Source organism: Talpa occidentalis, unplaced genomic scaffold (assembly GCF_014898055.3).
Source record: "Talpa occidentalis isolate TD23 unplaced genomic scaffold, MPIMG_talOcc4v2.1 talOcc4.11, whole genome shotgun sequence".
Taxonomy (NCBI): Eukaryota; Metazoa; Chordata; class Mammalia; order Eulipotyphla; family Talpidae; genus Talpa; species Talpa occidentalis.
In genome coordinates this window covers 5,465,485-5,489,354 of record NW_023601104.1, presented here as the reverse complement: position 1 = coordinate 5,489,354, position 23,870 = coordinate 5,465,485, and the positions used below count along the sequence as shown (strand labels likewise).

Genomic DNA, 23,870 nt, shown 5'->3' with positions numbered 1-23,870 from the left:
TGCAATATCTTATAACACTGTAGGGCCAATGTCTCTCTAGGGCCTCATAGGTTTGATAATGTTAGGCTACTATAAGGAAAAGAACTTGCTACTATAATAATCCCAATTTCATAACAGTTTGGGCAATTTGTCTTATAGGTCTTCCTTTCGGTCATAATCAAAATATAAAAGCCTAGCATTTTTTTAAATGATATATATTTTTTTCTCACTGGGTTAATACTTGTCACAGAAAATTTTTCTATTTTATATGCAACAAACACAGTTTGAGCACCTACTGCGTGCTTCACAATATGTTGAGAATGATGGAATATGAGTAATAGTAACAATAACATTAGCCATGAGGGGGGAGATCCCTATATGCCAGATACAGGACTCCCAGCTTTTTATGAATGATCTCAATTTTATAACAGCTCTGAGAAGAAATATCTTGAATCCATTTGCCTGTTGAAGAAGTGATACTTAACAAAGTTTAGTAATTTGTGCAAGCTCACCATTTAGCAAACATTTGCTGATTATCCAAGTCAGATATCAGCTACACCTTATTCTCTGTGGAGATCTAGGTCAGGTTTTCTTGAACCACTCAATTATGTAGCTTTTAATCCCAATACCTTCCCAAATGTTTCTAAGTCTCCTATCTTTTTTTTGCCTCTTGGGTTCCAGCTATGCCTTAGCTCCAGTGTGAAACCCTATTCTTTATAGATGTTCAAAGCAAAATCCCCTGCGACAAGCATGTTATGTCCTCTGTAGACTTCTGGAAGGTTTTGAGGTCCGCTCTGAAGGGGCTCACATTTTGGTCTAACTGTCTGGGTATCAATTGATACTAAACCCATAATGATGCTCTGCAGAACCAGAGGGCTTCCATTCCACAAGCTCTACATTTGTTTGTTGTAATTACACAGAAAGAGATCCTGATTACCAAACAAAAGATAGAGTTTAATTCTACTGATTCTTAGGCAACAAGCTATAAGTTTAATCTTAAAAACTGGCAGCAAATACCTATGTCCCTTTACTCTTTTTTTTTTAAGATTTATTTATTTATGCATACAAGAACTGGGGTATAAGCCAGAGGTGCAGGGGGTGAGAGGATTCACCAGAGAGAGTGGGAAGCAGAACAGGAGGATCTACTGAAATACACTGCTGAAGAGAGCAGCAGGCAAAGCAGGAGAGGTCTGCTGTGCCATGTGGGTAGCTCCCTGGCCGGGGATCAAACTTGCTACAGTGGCTGGCAATAGCTTGATAACACTGTCTTTAACCCCCACACCACCAGGGAGGCCCCCCTTTACTCTTTTTTAAATTTTATGTGCATTAGGTCCATTGTGGCAGGAATAAGCAAATTTTTTCTACAAAGGGCCAAACAGCAAAAATTTTTACTTTTTAGGCCATACAGTTTCAGTTGCAATGACTTACTCTTTCTTACAATGACAGCAGCCATAGACAACACATAAGGGGACGGGTGGGGTTGTGTTTTAATACGACTTTAGTTATGAACAATGAAACTTGAATAAAATTTTCACATCATTAAATATTCTTCTTCCCTTGGGTTTTTCCAACCATTTAAAATCTAAAAATTTTCATTTGAAAGTTACATAAATGCATATTTAAATAAAATTTTTAAATATAAGACTCATTATTGACTCCATATAAAAACTGGTTGTTAGGGCTGTAGTTTGCAATCCCTGTATCTTAATGATTTTATAATTATGAAAGAAACATACTAACTATTGCTATATGGTTTCTGCCCCACTCTAGCTAGATCTCAGAAGAGTTTATAGCAGTTTTAGACCAAAAAAAAATTATACTCTTCCCACTAAGTTCACCAAGGCTGTCATGCTTTGCTACTTCCTTTAGGCCAGCGTCTTCTAAGGTATGGACCACTGAGCTCAAAAGCCCCTAGATTTTAATGTGCTACAAAAAAAAAAAAAAAAAAAAAAGGCAATGCAATGGCATTTACCACTTAAGTTAGGTAAACTCTCACCAGAGTAAAGATAAACATAGTTTTTTTTAACAGAGCATTAAGTTTCTGGAGTTTCTAGTATGCTAATGACTCTCCAAGAGGATGATATAACATGCAGGGATTGCTATATCACTAGCCACAGAACTATTCCTTCTTAAAGCATTTCAAGGAACTAACATCCTAGATGTCTGCTACTCAAATGTGGTCTGCAGACTAGCAGCATAAGTTGTACCTGGGAACTTGTTAAAAACATACTTTAGGCCACACCCCAGACTTACTGAATTAGAAGACTCATTTTAATGTGATCCACAGGTTCTGGAGGCTACTTAAAATTTAAAAACAATGCTACAGACCATAGTTTTATAAATAATTTCTTAATATGAAAGAATGGCATAAGATTAATTTAGAAACTCTGACATCTATGAAAACAAAATACATTTCTATGAGTTAAAGTTGAGTAACTCAAACTAGTTACCTTTGGAGTTCTTCCTTTCTCATTAAATGCGGGTGCTTTGTTTTATTTTTCAAGTTTTTGGGGCTTGGAAGAGGAGGAAAGAGAGAAGGCAATTGGAAAATAAACTTCCTAAAGATGGAATAATTGACTCCATGTCTGAATGCCTTCAAAGCCTTTAAAGAAATAATCATTTTGGAGCCAGAAATATAAACTAGGAAAAAGGCCTTTGTTTTTCTTTCTGATTTTCAGTAAAAACATTCATCATCATCATCATCATCATCATCATCATCATCTTACTAAATCCACTGTTCTCTCAAGGCGCATCTTAGTTTTTGTTATTTTTATTACTGAGTGAATACAATGATGTCCCAGGTAAAGACAAACTTAAATATGTAGATAAGAATAACAGTTAAATCTGACTGCTGATTACCGTAAGTAGATTTCTGAGGGTCTTATATGAATTTTTATCAAAAGCTCTACCTTCCAGACATATACTTGTTTAAAACTCCCATGATCCATGGGCAAATAACTTTCTTATACTTGTAAGTGCTTATTATAAGTAACAGCTGTGAAGTTGTTCTGTACTTCTCTATTGGCAGATACTATTTGGAAACCAAAGGAGATTCTTAAATAGATTCATATAAATTTTCATTGTATGCCACTAGTTCAAACAGCTAAAGAACTCTCAAGTCCCCACTTTTATTATTACTGTTATTAAACTTCACCATGTGATAAGAAATGCTATGTTCCTGATTTCATTTTTCACTTATAACTCTGAATCGATCTCCTCCTACCCCACCCACCACACTCTGTTGACACCTCAGACAAAGTAGAAAGTAGTCTGATTTTAAAAGGTGGTCATGAGGCACAACTGAAAATAACATTCATGTCTCTATTTGCAAAAATCTTTCCAATATCCAATTTCTGGTCCCTTTTGTGAAAACAACTCAGCATATAAGATTAAAAAGTCATAAGAGTCCCAGCAGACCGGATCCTCATTCTCCTCAGAGAAAGCCATTGAGAGTATTCTGCATTAAGAGATGTGTGGGCTGTGGAGCAGAACAAGCATCTGGGCCACATATGTAGTTAACATGAATAGATATATGTAATAAAAACATTTCTGCATTCACCGTGCTATAGTGGCACTGCAAAGACCCTAACTCCAGCGATAATCCTTTTATACAACTCCAGAGCAATGACAGCCTGTGAGCAGTTGACTCTATTGTGGTGCTACCACAAAACACTAAAGTGACGCTTGTACATTCCCTGATGTTCAATATTTTCAGTTGTTATAAGACTCATCTGCTCAAATATGTCAACCAAAGTTTCCTATCATACTGAGAGCTTTGTGTATTTGTCCATTCCAAAATAGCCAATACCTAGCTATTTTACTCAGTATACTTACGAAGTATAAGGTAACAGCAAGTTCTTAAAGGGCTAATATATGATCCATATGATTGTATTTGGATTTAGATGGGATTTTTGCCCTTTTACTGCTTACCTTCCATCTTTCTGGACCTACCTTAGAGTATGCTGTTTTCATTAAATCTTTTTTTTTTTAACGTTACCAATGTGATAGAACAATGTCTTGTCCATAGAAAGAACTGAATAACTAGGTATTAATAAATGAATGGCCAACTATTTCAACTTCTATAAAAGGCCCAGATAAATTATGGAAAAGTATTTATTGGCTTAGTCAAAACAAAGGTGATGGTAATCATGGTGACAGTAAAACAGAAACTACTCTAAGCTGTGGAGTGCACAGTGGTCAGGTTGTGAGGGAAGGCTCTGCAGCTGCCTGCTCTCAGAGTAGCTTCATTAAAGATGAGAGACTTACAGTAGTTAGAAAGAGGGGAAAGCAAGGAAGTTTTCTTAATTTTGGTTTTATATCGATTTTTTTTGTTTGTTTTACTCTGTATCTTAAGCTAAAAGACAGATGTCTACTGGAGAAGAAATGTGGAGTTTCTGAAACAAGATTCCTGAGGATGCAAAGCAGCTAATACAGATGGCACAGGTGGAGAGAGCAACCTGAGCAAAATAGGTCGAAGTTCTAATGAGACAGGAGAAACAAGAGGAAAGCATGGTGACCAGTCAGTAAGAAGTTCTTCAGTAAGGGATAATAACAGTCGGTTAGGTGTCACAGATAATAGTCATCTCTATAAACTAATACTACTTAGTATTTCTGTTCCTTTTCTCTGAAAGTATCTAAAAGTATCACAGAAAGGGCTGAACCAGGAATCAAAAGACCTGAGCTCTAGTCTCAGCAGGGCCAGATATATCTTTGGTTCCACAGAAATAATTAACCCCTATGAACGGTACAAATTATAAGATATTTAAAAGAGAGACAAGAACATATGTTGATTAAATATTAAGTAAAAGGGAAAAGAAAGAATCAAGAACAACTTCTAAGTACCTAATTTTGACTATCTGGATGGATAGTCCACTAGAGAGAGAATGATAATATGATGATTAGGATAATTAATACATATATACTCAATCTATATGTAAATTAAATACAGTCTACAAAAAACATTAAAGAAATGCATATATGAAAATTAGCTAAAATGGGGAGTCTAACTATAGAATAGTCTTATAAGTAGAAGAAAAACAAAATAATTTTATTTTTAACTTACAAGAGATGACAGGAACAGATAGAGGATATTTAACAATTTAAATTTTCCTATATTCTCACTTCTCCTGAATTTCCATTGGTCTTGTTATTGAACTTACCCATTATTTCTTCTGAAACAATTGCATTACAGTAAGAGTAAATAAACACAACTCTAGAGTACTGTAGATCACTGAAATGTCGGTTGCTTTAAACAAAAAGAAGTATCAAATCAAGTCTGTTTCTAGACTGCTGTTCTCCTGGGCACTGGTTCATCGTTCAGAGCTGTCAAAGGGTCTTGTCACTCCCAAGCTTCTGTGACACGCAGGACTAATTGTTTGCAGCCCAAGGCATTGCATGTCCCACTTTTAAAGGCATGAAGACAAGCATCTGAATTATCTGATCATTCTAATTCTTCTATATTAATGGCACAATAATGGTATTTTAAATTCCTTTGTTTTGTGTTAGTAATTCTCACTCACCTGCTGGGGTTTAATCAAGTACTCACTCTACCCACAGATGATTCAAATTATTACAGACCATCTGTCCTAGTGAGTTTCAGATGCATTTTTAAACTCTTCATATTTTGGATAACTTGCTTTGAAAAGCATAAAATGCATCTTGATCTTTTGTACAAATCTCTCAAAATCCAGATATCTAATGTCTTTCCAGGTTTTCCCTCCTTTAGTGAACTGGCCACTCTCAAAATCCTAGACAATTCATCTAAATGAGTCCTTTAGCATAGCTTCTGCAGTCTGATATTGTTTATAATTTTATATCACTTCCCTTGCCTTTCTAAATATATAGAATTGTGAGGGCAGAAATTGTCTCATATCTTTTTTCTTTACATTACCCGTGTAAAAAAACAATACACTATATTTTTAAAAGCACCATCAAATGTTTAGAGATAAAATAAAATGTGGTTAAGAGAAGAGCCTCTGGAAGAAACTGCCTGGTTTTAAAAGTCAACTATGCTCCTTGGGTGTTACAGGATTTTGGACAATTTCTCTCACCACCCTGTTCCTCAGTTTTTTTCATCTGTTAAACAGGGAAAATACTGTACCTATTTTCAGGATTGTTCAAAAAAGAAATGGGCTAATATATATGACGTAATTAGATCAAATGTTTGCCACAGAGAGAGCATAATATAAGCGTTTGCTTCATAGCAACAGTGATCTCTGTTTGGCACTTTAGAATTTATTTGTTGAACATTACACTGTTATATTTAAAATACATGAACCAGTGTTTCCTCCAAGAAAAAAAAGATCAGGAATACCATCCTCTCTTTCATTTTCTAGCGTTACCTTTAATATCCACCAAGACATCTAAGAACAGATTGACAATGCAAGATCAGCAATAGTTTGGTGAGCTACTTGGTGATATGTTGGGTAATAAAGTGTTTCCAGCTGAGCACAGAACTGAGGCATATAGTTAGGGCCTCCCTGGTGGCGTCAGGGGCGAAGTCTCAGCACTATTAAGCTATCACCTCTGCGTCTGAGTTCCATCCTGCACCAGGGAGCTCACCCAAATGGCACAGCAGACCTCTCCTGTCTCACCTGCTGCTCCCCTCAGCAGTGTATTTTGTCAGTCTGCCTGTTCTGCTCCCCACTCTGTCTCTGGTGGATCCTTTCACCCATGCCCCCACCTCTGCACCTCTGGCCTACACCCCAGTTCTTCTATGCATAAATAAATAAACAAACAAATAAATAAATAAATAAATCTTAAAAAAATAATTGAGGCATATGGCAAAGGAGGGAAAGGGACAGGGAAAACAGAGGAGGGATGAACACAGGGAACATGGTGATGGTTCACAGGTGCTACCATAGGCAAGAACTATGGGACTACAATGATGTAAAAAAAAATAAAGTAATGGTGTATATTCATCAAATGAATATCATATTAAACAAAGGATCCCACCCAGTTGTCTCTGTACACTACTAATCTTCAGACAAAGCAGAGCCAAGACGCCATGACAAGTAAGAGATGGCCTTTCAAGTTCACAGTTAGTAGTACCATTAGTGGTACTTTCGGAATGGTGACAGTTCAACAAGATAATTCCAGGAAAGAGAGAAGAGGGAGGCGAGAGAATGGAAAAAATATACAGAATGGCCAGAATGGTGAAAATAACTGCAAGAGATTATGCTGTAATAATGCCGAAGTAAAAAATCAATTTTCTTGTCTCAGCCCTCTACTATCCAAAGAAAAAGAAAATGTTTAGAGCTATGAATGTGAGAATATTCAAAAAAAGAAAACAATGAGAAATTAAAAGTGAGTAAAGAAAATATTGAAAGAGACATGAGGCATTTATAACATTCAAGCAAGTAGTCTTTACTGTGTTAGGTTTTGATGCCACATTTTAAAAAACATTTTGTGGTCAAATATATTTTTAAGAGTTCCAAATGGGAGGTTATCACAGAGAGAACTTTTTAAATTATTCTCCATGAAATTCCTTTGTGCTTTCTATCACAAAAATAATATATATTCAATGAGTAAAATTTTGAACAAATTGCTCAGGCACATATGTGCAGGCACATATGCGCGCGCGCGCACACACACACACACACACACACACACACACAATATAAGCCCATTACAGTCATCTAATCTTTACATAAAGATTTTGGTGTTTGCCTTTCAGTATGTTTCAGGTTTTTGTTTGCCTGCTTCTTCGTTTTTCTTTATTTGTGTAAATATCAATGAAATGTTACACAAATGTTACTGTTCAGGCGATTTAAGTGTTTTGTTTGTTATTTGCTTCTTGATCATTCCTCATTTTTTTAGTTAATGAAGCTATTTAGGAGAAATGCTTTTAGCACATCAAAAAAAAAAAAATTAACAAACTAGCGGGATCTGCCACACTAAATAGGAGTAGGGAACATGTGTTTCTGAGCAAGTGTACTCTGAGCTCTCTAGAGGAGGCTACAGCTAAAAAAAAAAAAACAGCGAGAATTAGCTCCCCAGAATGCTCAGACTGTGTCAACTAACCAGGGCATAAATAGCATATCTATAGTCTAACTCCTTTGATGAAGATTAATTGCCAGTCTTTGGTCTTCCTAAATTTTGGTAACTTCTTCCTCTATAGATAGAGAAAGAGAAGTTAAAGGACAGTGAGAAGATGAACAACAAAACTGACTATGAACGCCAGTACCTCCATGCTGAGATCTAAAATGAGTCACCTGGAAATATATGTGTGTACACAAAAGACTGAATGGAAATTTGCCTAAATGTTCAAAGAGGCTGTCTCAAGATGGTAGGATTACAGCTTATTTTCCCTATATACATTTCTGTCTTTGTAGAAAGAACTGTTACAGAAAAACAGAATAATAATTATCTCATAATAACATGGGGGGAAAGGAAGTTAAGATATAATTAGAAACAAAACAATGGAACAGACAAACTAAACCAAAACAAACCCTAGACATCCGACTGTAGAATCAAAGCTACCAGAGGAGGAGGATGGGTGGTGGACAGAAAAGGGGAGAGGGACTCCAATGAACTGTGGTGGAAGATATGGGTGCTTCAGTGGTGAAAGCGATGTGGTAACACATCTGAAGATACCTCTAAGTCATATACAGTATTGCAAACCAATATTACCTCAAAAAAATACAATTTTTAAAAATCAGCATTATTTTTTTATTGAAGATCTTTTTAAGATAAAATTAACCATAAGATCGGAGCTATTTTCCTGCTCTAAGATCGCAACAAAACCCTTCAGAACACTTATAGAGTTCTCACCAAGAAAAGGAAAATAACAGGGCCTCCCCGGTGGTGAGGTAGTGGAGCGCTGGATTGCGAAGCTGCCCGCAGCCTCTGCAGCACCGGTTGTTCCCTGGCTGCCGGGCGAGGGTCCCACAAGGTGCAGACCTCTCCTGCTGTGCCCGCTGCTCCCCCCAGCAGTGTATTTCGTCAGTCTGCCTATTCTGCTCCCCGCTCTGGCTCTGGTAAATCCTCTCACCCTCCTGCACTTCTGACTGTACCCATTGCTTGCATAAATAAATAAATAAATCTTAAAAAAAAAAGGAAAAGAACAAGGACAAGGCAAAATTCACTAAAACCAACATACCCTTATTACAGAAAAAAACTTTTCCAGTGATTTTGTTTTCTTTATGTTAAGTATTGTATTTAGGTTCTAACTAGTCTGATAACCCAATTTCTAAAGCTCCTGGTTTCTTAGTAGGGTCCACATAGCATAGCCTAGATTAATAATTGTGGAAAATCCTCTTTATTGCCACTGGCTGGAAATAAATTGACTTGGATTTTGAGAGAAAGGAGACAGAGAGGAAAAGTCTAATTCCCAAGGTACATGAAAAGGTAATTAACAAAAGACAGCTTTCCAATAAAATACTATACATTTACTGGAAGCAATAGAAAGTAGTACTTATTTTGGTCCACCCAAATAAGAAAAATTTAATATTTTAAGTTAAATTAAAAAATAAGCAACCCTAAGAACATTTTGTACCTGAAAAATCATTGAGTAAATGACTTGATAATGTTATTAATAAAATAGATTCCAGTCTTTCTAAAGAGATTATACTTTTGAGATTATAGTTTTTTGAATATAATCATTTAAACTGGATACAGTAACTACCAACTACATAAGAATCTTAGAGTTCTGTGTTTGAGGTTTTTTCAATGTTTTTTGTTGTTCTCTTTTGTTTAGTTTTTTGGCCCAATTTACATCAAATTTAACTTAAATTATTTCTTTTTTTTTTTTTTTTTCATTCATTGTTTCAGTTTATTTATACTGTAAATGGCAAAAGATATATTGAATTTTCTCATTTGTCAATTGGTTGACTTTTTTTTTTTTTTTTTAAATATTAAATTTTATTTTTATATTCCCCCATACAATTGCAAACGCCCCATTCTGACCCCAATCCTTCCCCTCCCGCCCCCCACCCTCCAAAAAGTGTCTCTGGTTCATAGTTTTTTGTTGATTTTGATTTTCACTTTCTTATATTCATTTTCCTGGTCCCTTATTTAAGTTTTCTAGATTCCTGCTATGAGTGAGACCATCCGGTATTTTTCTTTTTCTTTTTGGCTTATTTCGCTGAGCATGATCCCTTCCAGTGCCATCCATGTTGCTGCAAATTGCATGTGTTTATCTTTTTTGAATGCTGAGTAATATTCCATGGTATATATGTACCACATCTTCTTGATCCAGTCATCTATTTTGGGGCATTTGGGTTGTTTCCAAAGCTTAGCTATTGTAAACAGTGCTGCTATAAACATAGGAGTGCAGGTGCTCTTTGGAATTGATGTTTCTGTGTCCTTTGGGTAAATACCTAGGAGTGGAATTGCTGGATCATATGGAAGCTCTATGTTTAGTAGGTCCAGAAATCTCCACACAGCTCTCCATAGTGGTTGGACCAGTTTGCACTCCCACCAACAGTGCACAAGAGTTCCTTTTTCTCCACATCCTCGCCAACATTTGTTGTTGCTAGTTTTTTTAATATGTGCCATTCTCACTGGTGTGAGATGGTATCTCATGGTAGTTTTGATTTGCATTTCCCTGATTACAAGTGATGTTGAACATTTTTTCATATGTCTGTTGGCCATTTGCATTTCCTCTTCAGAGAAGTTTCTTTTTAGCTCTTCTGCCCATTTTTTGACTGGATTATTTTCTTTGTTGTTGCTGAGTCTCATCAGCTCTTTGCAGATTTTTGTGATCAGTCCTTTATCATTAGTGTTGGGTGCAAAAATGTTCTCCCAGTTGGTGGGGTTTCTCTTTGTTTTTGTTATTGTCTCTTTTGCTGTGCAGAAGCTCTTTAATTTGATGTAGTCCCAGCTGTTTATCTTTCTCTTCACTATCACTGCTTTGGGTGATGTGTCTGTAAAGATGTCTTTGCTGTGCAAATCCCGTAGTGTTTCGCCTATATTTCCTTCTATGTATTTTATGGTTTCAGGTCTTATGTCTAGTTCTTTAATCCATTTTGAGTTGATTTTTGTGTATGGTGTGAGGTAGTGGTCAAGCTTCATTCTTTTGCATGTAGCGACCCAGTTTTCCCAGCACCATTTATTGAACAAACTTTCTTTGCTCCAATGCATAGTCTTTGCTCCTTTGTCAAAGATTAGTTGACCATAAATCTGTGGGTTTATTTCTGGATTTTCTATTCGATTCCATTGGTCTGTATGTCTGTTCTTGTTCCAATACCATGCAGTTTTGATGATTATGGCTTTGTAGTATAGTTTGAAGTCTGGGAGTGTGATGCCTCCATTTCCTTTTTTTTTTCAGTAGAGCTTTGGCTATTCGGGGTTTTTGGTGATTCCATATGAATTTCATCAATAATTGTTCTATTTCTTTGAAGAATGCCATTGAGATTTTGATTGGAATAGCATTGAATCTGTATATTGCTTTTGGTAGGATGGCCATTTTAATAATGTTTATTCTTCCAATCCATGAGCAGGGGATGTCTTTCCATTTCTTTGTGTCTTCTTCTATTTCTTTTAACAGTGTTTTATAGTTTTCTTTGTATAGGTCCTTTACCTCTTTTGTTAGATTTATTCCCAAATATTTGATTTTTTTTGTTTCGATAATAAAAGGGGTGGTTTTTTTGATTTCTTCTTCTTCAGATTTATTGTTTGTGTATAGGAAGGCTACTGACTTTTGCGTGTTGATTTTGTATCCTGCCACTTTACTGAATTGATTGATGAGTTGAATTAGTTTTTCTGTGGAGATTTTGGGGTTCTCTATGTATATTATCATATCATCTGCAAATAGTGATAGTTTGACTTCTTCTTTTCCTATTTGGATTCCTTGGATGTCTTTCTCTTGTCTTATTGCTCTGGCTAGGACTTCCAGTATTATATTGAAAAGCAGTGGTGAGAGTGGACATCCTTGTCTTGTTCCAGATCTTAATGGAATTGCTTTCAGCTTTTCACCATTGAGAATGATACTGGCTGTTGGCTTGTCATAGATGGCCTTTATGATGTTGAGGTATGTTCCTTGTATCCCAAGAATTTCAAGGGCTTTTATCATGAATGGGTGTTGCACTTTGTCGAAAGCTTTCTCAGCATCTATTGATATTATCATATGGTTTTTATATTTCTTTTTGTTGATGTGTTGGATAACGTTGATTGATTTTCGGATGTTAAACCATCCTTGTGCCCCTGGAATGAATCCAACTTGGTCGTGGTGAATTATCTTATGGATACATTGTTGGATTCTGATAGCTAAAATTTTATTGAGGATTTTTGCATCAGTGTTCATTAGGGAGATTGGCCTATAGTTTTCCTTTTTTGTGTTGTCCTTATTCGGTTTTGGTATTAGTGTAATATTGGCTTCATAGAACGTGTTTGGTATTGTCCCTTCCTTCTCAATTTTTTGGAAGAGTTTGTGAAGGATAGGCACTAATTCGTCTCTGAATGTTTGGTAGAATTCATTTGTAAATCCATCAGGTCCTGGGCTTTTGTTTTTGGGGAGGTTTTTAATTACCATTTCAATTTCGCTGCTTGTAATTGTCTGTTTAGGTGTTCTATTTCTTCTTTATCTAGCTTTGGGTGATTGTAGAGTTGTAGGAATTTGTCCATCTCCTCTAGATTGTTGAACTTGTTTCCATATAACTGTTCATAGTAGTTACTGATTATTCTTTTGATTTCTGCTGTGTCCGTTGTGATTTCTCCTCTTTCATTTATGATTCTGTGTATTTGTGCTTTCTCCCTTTTTTCCTTTGTGAGCCTGGCTAGGGGTTTGTCTATTTTATTTTTTCAAAGAACCAGCTCTTGGTTTCATTGATCTTTTGGATTGTTTTTTAGTTTCAATTTCATTTATTTCTGCTTTGGTTTTTATTATTTCTTTTCTTCTACTGGTTCTGGGGTTTTTTTGTTGTTCTTTTTCTAGATCTTTGAGCTTCGAGATTAGGTTGTTTCTTTGAGTTCTTTCTTGTTTTTTGATGTGAGCTTCTATTGCTATATATTTTCCTCTTATTACTGCTTTTGCTGCATCCCATACATTTAGGATATTGGTGTCCTCCTTGTCATTCAATTCAAAGAATTTTTTAATTTCTTCTTTGATCTCCTCGTTAGTCCAGTGGTCTTCCAGTAGTGTGGCTTTTAATCTCCATGAGGTAGGATAGTTCCTTGCCTTCTTTTTATGATTTATTTCTAGTTTGATGCCTTCGTGGTCAGAAAAGATGGTTGGTATGATTTCAATCTTGGTGTATCTGTTGATGTTTGTCTTGTGCCCCAGTATGTCATCGATCCTGGAGAATGATCCGTGTGCGCTTGAGAAAAATGTGTACTCCGTTTTTTTTGGGTTTAGTGTTCTATAGATGTCTGTTAAGCCCAAATGCTCTAGGTCCTTATTTAGAGCTTTAGTTTCTTTACTTATTTTTTGTCTTGTTGATCTATCCATTGTTGATAGTGGTGTGTTGAAGTCTCCCACTACATATGTGTTTTCTCTGATGTCTGTTTTCAGAGAGGACAACAGTTGTCTGATATATTTTGGTGCTCTTTCGTTTGGTGAGTATATGTTAATGAGTGTTATTTCTTCTTGAAGTATTGTCCCCTTAATCATAATGTAGTGACCATTGGGGTCTCTTTTTATTTTTTTGAGTTTGAAGTCTGTTTTATCTGATATAAGTATAGCTGTTCCTGCTTTCTTTTTTGGCCCATTTGCTTGTAGGATTGTTTTCCATCCTTTGACTTTGAGCCTATTTTTATCTTTTGTAGCTAAATGTGTTTCCTGGAGACAGCAAAAGGTTGGGTTTTGTTTCTTAATCCAGGCTGCAACTCTGTGTCTTTTTATTGAAGAGTTTAGTCCATTTACATTTAGAGTTAATATTGATATGTTAGCATCTGTATTTGCCATTATGTTTGTCTTTCCTTTGATTTTATTTATTTATTCTTTTAATAACTTTTTTTTTTTTTTTTTTTTTTGGTCTTCTTTCGTTGTTATTCGTCCCTCTGAGGTTCTGGCTTTAGGATTCCTTGTAGTATTTTTTGGAGTGGGGGTTTAGTCGCAATGAAATTCCGGAGTTTCTCTTTGTCTGGGAAGGTCCATATTCTTTCTTCATGGAGGAAAGAGAGCTTTGCGGGATAGAGTATTCTTGGTTGGCATCTGTTTTCTTGGAGTCTGTTGACTATGTCCCTCCACTCTCGCCTTGCCCGTAGTGTTTCTTCAGAGAAGTCTGATGTCAGCCTGATTGGCTTTCCTTTGAATGTTATCTGTTTCTTCCCTCTTGTCAGCTTCATTATTTTTTCCTTGTCCTGGATTCTTGGGAGCTTTACTATTATGTGTCTTGCTGTGTTTTCCTTTCGTCGTGGAAGTTTGGTGTTCTTCTTGCTTCTTGTATATCAATTTTCAGCTCCTTCTTCTCATTTGGGAAGTTCTCTTCAGTTATATCCATGAATATTTTCTCTGTTCCTACATCTCTCTCCTCTCCTTCTGGAATTCCTATAACTCTTATATTTCCTTTCCTCATGGAGTCAGATAGTTCTCGAAGTCTTTCTTCATTCTTTTTCCTTCGTACTTCTCTTTCCTTTTCTGTTTTGGTTCTTTTTATTTCTGTGTCTTCAAGATTACTTATTCGTTCTTCCATTTCATCTATTCTGCTTTCATTGCTTTTCCCAGAGTTCTTTAGTTCCTCCATTAATTCTTTGATCTCCTGCATTTCTCTTACTTCCCTCTTTAGGGACTCAATTTCCTTCTTCTGATCTATCACTTTTTTAATCATGGCAATTTTAAATTCTCTTTCTGGAAGGCTCAGAAGTTCTTCCAAGTTGCTGTCGTTGCAATCTGGGGAGTGGTTTTCTTTTTGTGTGTGTGCTTCTTTCCTGAGGAGTTTTTAGGTTGCGTGTGGTTCTTCTACTCCCTACTGTCTGTTTTCTAATTTGTCGTATGCGTTGGGACACTGTGTTGCTCGGACTGACTGACATCTTGGGTGAACTTCTCCGCTCCCCTCTGGCTCTTCCAGGAGCCATCTCTGTCTTCTGGGGGAGATTTCTGCTGGTTTTAGGCAGTTTTTACTGAAGAAATATCCCTGTTCTCAAATGGCGAAGCGGGATGCAGTCCCTGCGCCTCCGGTTTCAGGCACACTCTTCTGCGCACCTGGTCTGCCCCGGACGTGGGTGCCTGCTCCCTCTGTGGGCTCAGACTGCTGGTCGGAAGGGGCCTGGCGTGGAATAACTTCCCGGCTGGCCACTGGGTCCTCCAGAAACCTTCTGCCCTTTTCAAGCAGTCTTAAGAAATGTCCTGTTTTATAGGGTGTTAGTGACTTTTTTTTTTCCTGGTCGCTAGGTGGCGCCAGAGATCTCTCCTATTGTCCTTGGGGGGCTGTTTTTCGCCTCCCCCCACCCCGTGGGACAGAGAACAGAGCGGGAATGGTAGGGTACACCTCAACAGCTTTGGGGTGCTGTGTCTGCCTTGTGCCCCACCGTCGTGGAGAAACCACGACCCGAATTTTCGTGCCCCGGGTCTCAGTTCAAAGCCCTCAGTTCCAGGACGCGGGCTGTAGCCCAGTTCAGAGGCGCGGGAATGGCGCCTTTTGCACCCAGCTCCCGTGCCTGGGCGCCTGGTTCCTGCTCACTCAGGGAGGGACCTTCACCTCAGTGAGGACCTCCGTGCGTCTCCCCGCAATCCTAGGTCGTCTCCCCTCAAGCCTAGGTCGCAGGCGCGGGGACCTGGGCAGCCGCGATCCAGGTCTGCACTTGCTTTTCAAGCGAGCCAAGCGCGCTGCGTTTCCGCGCCAGCTTACCGGCAGCCCGGGCTGTGTGCGCGTCTCCCGGGGTCTTTGTTCTTCTCTAATGGCGCCCAGAGCCGTTCGCTCACCGCCGCCGCGGCGGATCCTGCAGGGTTCGCCTCAGCTCCCGTTCACGGAGTGTGGTGGCTGCAATAGTTCCTTTCCACTCACAGTCCCGCTTGCTGCCTCGTTTGTTCTTGTGGCCGTTTTGGTTTGTTGTTTCCTCCTCTCTGCCGGTCGGACAGTGCCGCCTCTGTGGGCGGGGGAGGGAGCAGGGTTCTGCGCTTCCCTCCCTTCTAGTCCTCTTTTATGTCCACTTTCTTCTTCGGGTAGTTTGCTGGAGTCACCCGTTTATCTTCCGTGTCCCAGTTCTCACTGGGACCTGCCGCTTTTCCTCCCTATTAACTTTTTTTAATGGGAGATCTTACTCGCAGCGTCTCCTCGCCGCCATGTTGCTCCGCCCCTCTCTTAAATTATTTCTTTGGGGATTTTCAAAATGACCCTTCTTCAGGGAAGAATGAGAATAAGACCTAATGACATTTTTCTTGCTGTGATAAGATTTATATTTAAAATAAATATATTTTAAATATATATTTACTAAGTGTTGAATGTTCAGCAGACCATGAATCAACCCTGGTACCTTCATTTTGAATTTTCATTTACACCCTTCATTTTGCCTGTAAGATGTCATAGCAAGAAAAAAGCCCAAGGCTCATCCCAACAAAGGGAGGACAGCTAGGTTGGAAGATACAATTTCAGGTCTTAGGCCAAAGGCAGTAAAAGATATGATAACTTGGGCTTAGCAATAGGAGAGAAGAGTCTGCCTGGTGTCTGTTCCTCTTATTCTTAAAAATCAGAATCTCCTCCACTCTTTGAGGAATTTTTAGAATATAAACTATAGCCTGGATTAAAAATGGTGCCTAGAAACTGCTCTGCTAATCCTCACAAGGACCACATTTTCTTTGAGAACTCAAGGAAAACTGAATGATTATAAAGTTGTTATGCAGCCCTGGAGAAAAAAGTTGATCCTGAGGGCTCTGAAGCATTTGATTAATCACATTTACCCCAACATAGTTTTCCTGAGTCCTTAGTCCTCTTTGCATTTGTGCAGTAAGCCCAGTTTCCACACACATAAGAGATTACAGTCCTGAGGGCCTTCTAACAAAAGCAACCTATATGCACGCATGCCGCAAACCTTGAGGCAGGACCCTTACCTCTGGTTTCCCCTGAAGAAGGACAGCCAGCTGGAAAGTGGGCACATCCACCAAACACTACATCATCTGACTCCATTTCCTTCCTTTTTTCAAACAGATTTCAGGCATCTCTGTCTGGGTCCCAGTCTCTTTAAACTCACACTAGCACTTCAGCAAAACTGTCGTATTTTTATAACACTTTTAAAATGTAAAAGTTTTCAAGGATTTTTTTCCTTGACTAGTGCATATATTGAAATAGCTGTATAGCTTTGCCCAGTAATAAATAACTCTGGGGGGAAAAAAAAGAAATACTTAAGATGGATATTCTACAAAACTCCAGAATTATTGTGAAATCACATTTTTATCTACCATTTTTAGAGGCCATTTGATTTATCCCAGCATGGCATATTAGAATAGACATGGGGATACAAACAGCCTGATAGTTAAAATTTTGTCTGCATATGAATCTCCTCTGGCTTCCTTCTCTGCCAGGAAAATTTTTCCTGTTGTCAGTCAACTGATCCTAATATCTTCCTTGGAACAGAGCAAACATTTTAAAGTGCAAAGCAAAAGTCCTCCCCCAGCCCTGGAGAGAAAACTTTTTTTTTTCCTTGAGCTGCTGATGCCTTTAAAAGAAATTACTTTTGTTGGTTCAGCAAGATGATAAAGAACACAGTTAACTCCATATAAAGCAAAATGTTTGAATACCAGTACTGCTGATTTCAAGTAAGGTTTGTTTGGGTAACATTATTGAAGAAGATAATCTGAGTCATAAATTGCACTTAAGCAACAATAGAAAGGTAGTTTTGCTGTAGTTTTGAATTTCATATCTTTGCTTTGGAAAAGTCATGTATTAATATGCATTTTGAAACGTATTCATCAACCTAGGAAGGAATGCAGGCCTTCTGATGATGGACTGCTTTATTTTAATTAACTGATTACTTCCAACTCTCTTTAGAGTTGGGTTAGAATAAGTACTCTGACCCTAAAGAAAGCAAAGACACAACTCTATCTTAAAACATTGTAAAGAGTCTTATTTTAAGGTAGACAATACAAGTCTTCTCTAGACAGCTATAGTAATGGATGCAAAATCATTGAGTTTATTTCAGCTATTATCCTAGCATACATTATTTTAATTGTTGACTAAACATAAATCACTAACATGATAGAAAATAGTGACCAGGGGAAAATTTACAAGGCAGAACACATTAGTTATAGTCACTGAAAAGAGAGATTTAAGCAAACAAAACCTGCATTCCCATATCTAAAAAATTCTTCACTAATTTTGTATTTTAGTAAAAATGAAGCATGTGCATTAGGGATGACTTGTGGACTGGAGAAGAAAGTGGGGGTGGGGAGGTATTGGGTATAGGTGGAGAAAAAAACCCAGAGAATAAGAATAATGGGTAGCAAGAATAAATCCTTTTATGATTTTCATTATCAATTTGGACTAGAAGGAATAATATTCTGGAACAATTTAAATAAAGCAAGTAAAAGGTGCTCAAAACAAGAGATTTACCTTATTTCAGAAGTAATCTGGGTAATTTATTTTGAGCAATAATAGCTGTATTAGGCAGAACACTCCAGAATAACAGAACCAACAGACAATAGAGAGATAGATAGAGATAGATGTGCAAGTAGGTGTGGGTATAGGTGCAGATGTACAGATAGAGATGGAAGTGGAGATAGTGAAAGACAGGAATTTTATGTTGACCTCCACAACTGTGGACACTGGAAAGTTTGAAATCTACATTGGAAGTCAATAGGAAATTTAGGTAAGAGTTGATGTTATTGTCAAGAGTCTGAAATCTTCAATGCAGGCCAGCAGGTGGAGAACCCAGGCAGTGTTTTTCTATTGTAGTCTTGAGGTAGAATTGCTTTTTCCTCAGAAAACATCAATCTTTACTTAAGACCACCAACTGATTAGATAAAGGCCACCCACATTGTGGAGGGTAAAATGTTTCATTCAAAGTCCACGTAAATGTTAATCACAACAACAACAAAAAAACTATATTCATAGCTCCATCTAAATGGGTGTTTGAACAAACTACCTGGCATAACACCCTAGCCAAGATGACATATCACACTAACAGAGATAACCTTGTACATTTAGTTTCTCATAATATCTACAAAAAAATGAGATGATGTATTAAGTATTAAATAGAATAATTTTGGATTTTGGAGTTTGGTGTGCATCTGTCTGTATCTGTGTTAAGTTTGTGCCATATGTTCAGTATTATTGGTGTGTGTTTCTAACTCACACTTTCAAAACAAGTATATGCTGCCACAGCATTTTTCACGCAACTTTCCAAAGTAATATAATCTGTATGTTATAAACTCTGCCATTGAATATACCTCCAATGATAACATTTTATAAAACTTTACTCCAGATTCTGAATCCTATGGCTAATATCTTTGAGGAGAAAGGCATTAACCATAAAAGGAATAAGTGGTCCATTAGGATAAATGACTTCAACAATCTAGAAATTGATCTTTGCCCTTAGTGTTAACACTTGCAAGATAAAATATATGAGAAATTTTGTTTACCTTTGTATCAGTTTTTAAAAGTGGCTTCTCATAACTTTACATGCTTTCTTTTTGTTTCATTTTATTATTTTTACTTATGTTTACACATGCAGGTTGAGTTGTTTGATTGGTGGGGTGATTGGCTGCTTGATTTTGTGACCCAAATAAAACATTTCATTTATCAAAACTAGACAAAATCCCTATGAATGCAAAGGGGAATTTAGAGAATGACTTTGAAGAAAATAATCCTAGATTTTAGTTGGCTTTATTGGAAATACTATGTCTTAATAAGTATAAACAATTTCACTAGCTTCTGTAACATAATATATTTCTTTCTCTAATATTTGCTTTTTTTGTTGAAACTGGATGATAAATGGCATATAAAGGAAAACCATCAAGAGTGATCATAATATATATATATTTAAGTAAGGCAGAGTATCTAATTTGCAATTTATGAAATGGAGATAAGTAGTTTAACAAAAATGGTACCAAAAGATTACAGTAATGGATTTAAATCATTTAAATGATTAATAAAACTAATCATATTAGCAATTTAAATATCTATTTCACTTTTGGCAGCATATATTCAAATCTCTTTTATAGGTATTCAGAAATATCCATTTTTTATAGTTAAAGTCCACAAATAAAACATTGCCTTTCTTTGCAAAGTTTGTGAATTTGTGTTTTATCTGAAAAAAAAAAAAAAAACACAAGGAAATCTCTAGCTTCATCCTTAAGGATTATTTCTTATTCTCTTTGTACATTGACAGTTTTTCTCTTTTTGGAAATTTGTTTTCTGCAACTGCTATAAAAAAAAAATTACCACAAACTCAGTAACTTAAAACAACACAAATGTATCATCTTACAGATCTGCAGCTGAGAAGTCTGAAATGGGTCCCATTAGGCTAAAATCAAGACCTACATTCCTTTAGGAGGCTATCGATAAGAATCTGTTCCTCTGAAAATCTTTTTCCTGGAGCCCTTCCTAGTTTCTAGAGGCCACCTATAATCCTTAGCTCAAGGTCTATTCCTCCATTTTCAAGCAGCATGCTAACACCAAGAGCTCCCATCACTCTGTATCTGGGTATACCTTCTCTGCCTCACTTTTGTGCTTAAAAGGATGCATGTGATTAGACTGGTCCTACCTGGGAAAGTAGGATAATCTCCCTATCTCAAGTCAGTTGATTAACAACTTTAATTTCATCTGCAACCACAATTCCTGGTTACTACGTAACCTTACATATTCACAAGCTCCAGGCTTTGGGACACAGACCTCTTTTCAGGGGTCATTGTTCTTCCCTGCATGTTCATAATTCTTAAGCTAGGCAATGGACATGTAAGGGTACACTAGAGTACTTTATCAATGTTAGAGGTTATAACTTTTCTAAAATAAAAAGGTAAAATAAACTTATGATTGCTTATCAGCCAAGGAATTGAGACTAGAAAAGTTAATATGCCAAATTCTGTGAAAATTTCATTATTATTCAGCCTCTTAGCAATTTTTCCATATTTATTTCCAGAGAGCTCTTTGAAAAATGATAAAATAATGCAACGATTTTAAAAGTTAAAGTATAAAAACATAGGCATGCATTTTGCCTCCAGCAAACAGTCCTCCCTCAGAATTCATGCCAAAAAAAAGGTTTGAAATATTTTTTTCAACTACTCATTGCAGATTCTTAGAACTCCTAGGTTTGGAGAGCTCTTCTCTACCTTCTGGTCCAAGAACTCTGACACATGACTCTCCTGCCAAATGGTCATCCACACTTTTCTTTGAGTATCTCTAGAAGTGGGGGTAAGTAGGCACGACATCAGAAGTACTCTATTTCATCTTTGGACAACTATGATTATTAGGATTTTTTCCCTACCTATATGGTTTTGAAGAATAAACGTAATACTACATAACAGTCTACAAATACTTGAAAATAGTTCTTATGTGTCCCTGAGGCTAAATACCTGCTGTTCCTCTAGTGACAATCTGAAATTGGTAAAGAATGATCAGTGTGTCCCTATGCAATCTTCTTTTGGGGGTAGATTTGTCAATTGAAGTGAAAATTCCCCAACAACTCACAGTACCTGATAAATTGAATCATCATTAAGATTGAATCACACTGGGAAAATGTAGAGATTTTACACATGGCTCTACCGAAATGCAAGCCCCACAGACTTTCTGGAATTCTTTCTTTCATAGAAAGGATATTTCTTTTATTTTATTTTTAATATTTTATATTATATAATTCTTACATCATTTTTCATTTTTTCACAATGTATGCATTTTCATTTTGGTTATATACCCCATACAATTGCACCCCCCTTATTTTGACCCTAGTCTTTCCTGTCCCTGCCCCTACTCCCCTTCCCCTCGTAGTGTGTCTTTGGTTTATAGTGGCTTGTTGATTTTGATTTTTACTTTGCATGAATTAGTCTTTTTCCTGGTCCCTTATTTAGATTTTCTAAATTCCTGCTATGAGTGAGACCATCCAGTATTTTTCTTTTTCTTTCTGACTTATTTCGCTGAGCGTGATCCCTTCTAGCTCCATCCATGTTGCTGCAAACTGCATGTGTTTATCTTTTTTGATTGTTGAGTAATATTCCATTATGTATATGCACCTCATCTTCTTGATCCAGTCATCTATTTTGGGGCATTTGGGTTGTTTCCATAGCTTAGCTATTGTAAATAGTGCTGCTATAAACATAGGGGTGCAGGTGCCCTTTGGAGTTAATGTTTCTGTGTCATTTGGGTAAATACCTAGGAGTGGAATTGCTGGATCATATGGAAGCTCTATATTTATTAGGTCAAGAAATCTCCACACAGCTCTGCATAGTGATTGGACAAGTTTGCACTCCCACCAGCAATGCAGGAGAGTTCCTTTTTCTCCACAACCTCGCCAACATTTGTTGTTGCTAGTTTTTTTTATTATGTGCCATTTTCACTGGTGTAAGATGATATGTCATTGTAGTTTTGATTTGCATTTCCCTGATGACACGTGATGTTGAATATTTTTTCATATGCCTGTTGGCCATTTGCATTTCCTGTTTGGAGAAGTTTCTTTTTAGCTCTTCTGCCCATTTTTTGACTGGATTATTTTCTTTGTTTTTGTTGAGTCTCATCAGTTCTTTGTAGATTTTTGTGATCAGTCCTTTATCATTAGAGTTGTGTGTAAAAATTTTCTCCCAGTCAGTAGGGTTTCTTTTTGTTTTGGTTATTGTCTCATAAAAAGGATATTTCAACTGAGTGGTAAGTGATCATTTCTGTTAATCCTGGACATAGATTTCCTGCATGCTTACAAATTGTGAGCATAGATGATTAAACTAGGGAGAAGTTCAGAGTGATATGATTGACCTTCCGTGAAGACCTTTTATTCAATAAGGAACAGTTGAGTCTCTGTCTCTGTAACCTGAGAGAAAAGCTGATCTTTGTCCACAGATTAGCAGAATTTAAAACCAATTTTAACCAAAAAATGAACTTGCACAGAAAATGCATGATCCAGTTTTCACTTTTCTAGTATCTAGTTTGACAAGGTTTCTGAGAAACTTAAAATACCAAAACTAAACATTTTATTAACTCAGAAACACCTGGGTTCTAGTAATACCTATAGCAGAACCACAGTCATGACATTAGATTTCTTCAGACAATAAGGATAGAATCTAGAGTTGATAGAGCTATAAAGTGGGTTGGGAAAAAGTTACAGAGCCAAAGTGATAGGTAGGAATTTCAGTTCTCACCAACTTACTGCACAGTTAACTTCCTCAACTTTTACCAACCATGCCTCATTCTATAGAGCTGATTAAAAATATAAACAAAGGCCCTGGTTAAGACATTTTGCCCTCATAGCTATTAAGTGACTTTTCTAAACTAAGATCTTTCTTCTCCAATGGCTTGTCATACATATTAATTAACTCTGGGCATAGCAGCTTCTAGTAGGAATCTATCATTTATTCCAATTTCAGAAAGGATCACCTCTGTTGCCCAAATCATAGACTTATCAGACTTGAGTGTTCATCCAAATCACACACAACCAACATCCCAGGCAGTTACTAGCCTTAGTTACTCAGGACAATATTCTCATGAGGAACTTGTGGCCCATAGACCTAGCTATTTTGTTACAAATTGCACTATATTATCAGACTTTTTATCATTTGTGTTACAAATTGCACCATACTCTCAGGCATTTATCATTATCTACCAGGAGCACCTTCAAATTATGAGCAGCTTTTATTAACATTTGTCCCTGTTAGACAAGAATTAGTTAAGGGCAGCGAAACAAGAGCTCAGCATGGTCCACTCTCCATATTAATGTTTACATTAATATTAATCCATATTAATGTTTACACAAAATGGAGTCAGTTAATGACACTATAGTAACTTACTGTCAAAACCTATATGAAAGTTAAGATCTTTTAACACAACAGTATTAGCTCTATAGTTTGTGTTCTGTATGCTCTTTTTTTTTTTCTTTGT

The 23,870-nt window shown here is 36.9% G+C and overlaps 1 long non-coding RNA gene across 2 annotated transcripts in view; it reads right to left on the bottom strand.

The window, feature by feature from the left end:
- LOC119238453 (uncharacterized) overlaps positions 1 to 23,870 on the bottom strand; it is a 444,593-nt gene that overhangs the window by 300,235 nt on the left and 120,488 nt on the right. The gene's annotated exons all lie outside the window — the stretch shown is intronic.